Source organism: Erinaceus europaeus, chromosome 5 (genome assembly GCF_950295315.1).
Source record: "Erinaceus europaeus chromosome 5, mEriEur2.1, whole genome shotgun sequence".
Classification (NCBI taxonomy): domain Eukaryota; kingdom Metazoa; phylum Chordata; class Mammalia; order Eulipotyphla; family Erinaceidae; genus Erinaceus; species Erinaceus europaeus.
The window spans coordinates 121,172,618-121,174,472 of record NC_080166.1 but is presented as its reverse complement, the minus strand read 5'-3'; positions in this window follow the sequence as shown (position 1 = coordinate 121,174,472).

Sequence of the window (1,855 nt, the reverse complement as noted above, 5' to 3'; positions counted from 1 at the left end):
GAGCATTGGAGGACATAAATCATGGTGAGGTCTTGTATGATACAGAAAATCCTAACAATGAGATTTTCAAAGTCAACCAAATTTCCAAGTAACTTAGTTATCATAATAACTATCTATTGCCTTCTTAATCCCTAAGACAGCAGGGCCCTCCTTATTCTCTATAAAACCCATACTGAAACTCCGTTTTCCAACAGGCTTCTTTCTACCCATACAAACTGATACTGCATCTGCTGATCTCAACCTAATCAATGCAGCCAGCACCACCTTGACATGGTTCACTTCGGACTATGTCCACAGAAGCCAGGCCTGCAATGTCAACTCTTCAGCTCCAGTACTCTGGCGAGATTGTTCCTAGCTCATAGGACTCCTTAACTCCATTTTGGGTGGTGCACTTCCTAACAAAGCTACAGCACCTAACTGTGGACCAGGGCCCAAGAGACAGAGCACATGTATCCATAAGTTAGGAGACAATATGTAGCTTAAAGCAAAAGTACACAATAGTTTTTAGTGATCCAATAAACGCAGCAAGCAAGTAGAAAGACCTGAAAAAGACACCATAAAGTACTTAGTCAAATAGTTTCTACTTAGACCTAGAAACCCTCCCTACCTACTTCCTTTTTTTCCCCACTAGGGCTTGGTGCCTGCACTACGAATCATTGCTCCTGGAGGCTATTTTTTTCCTTTTTGTTGCCCTTGTTGTTTATTGTTGTTATTATTGTTGTTGTTTTGCTGTCATTGTTGTTGCATAGGACAAAGAGAAATCAAGAGAGGAAGGGAAGACAGAGAGAGGGAGAGAAAGATAGACATCTGCAGATCTGCTTCACCACCTGTGAAGTGATCCTTCTGCAGGCGGGGAGTGGGGGCTCAAGCAGGGATCCTTAGGCCAATCCTTTCTCTTTGCACCATGTGCGCTACCCCCACCTACTTCCTATTCCACTTCCCTCAGTCACTCCAAAGCTAACCTTGTCAGACAAAGTAAGAACTACAAAAGCTGGATGAGGGCAAGAGACTGGTATAATTTAATGATGGCTCTTTTTGTCAATACCAGGTCACCCCATAATCCAGGGTCCTAGTCAGGGAATCCTGGGATTCCCACACAGACATGATGGGCCTAGACCACTAATAGATTCCTCTCTCTACTGTCAATGGTCATCACCATCAGGAACAACATCATGGACCCCTTTGTGGGCATCTCGCCCTCAACGTGGATCAGCAATGTTAGGAACTGCCCCATTCTTTGAAGAGAGGTTGGATCAACATACTCTACCACTCAAGGAAGATGGGTCCAGCAATGTGCAGCTTAGAATGTTCCTCGCTGTGACCATGGAATAGTAGCTCAGACCTACAGGGATGCAGAGGTTACACAGGCTCCTGTGACGAATATGGGCCCCAGATCAAACTGGTGGGGTTTACAGTTAGCAATATTTATATACTTTTCCCAAGGAAGACCTTCCATCTTCTGCACCCCATAAGGACCCTAGGCCCATACTCCCAGAGGGTTAAAGAATAGGAAAGCTTTCAAGGAAGGGTATGAGATACAGAAGTCTGCTAGTAGGGATAGTGTGGATTTATACCCCTCTTATCCTATGGCCTTGTCGATATTTTTATTTTATCAATAAATTTAAAATGAGGCGTCCCTGAGGAAGAGCTATTCAAGAGAGAAGAGCTTACTCTTTCCCCTGATCCAGCTTTCTAGTCCTATTTCCACCTCTGACACCATCTCCCCAGACAATACCTTTGGCATATCTACATGCTAGCTGCCAGACTCAGGAAAAATTAGTAAAATCATGGGATCCTTGGAATCCTAAAAATAAATAAATATAAATAAATATATCCTAAAAATAAATAAAAATAA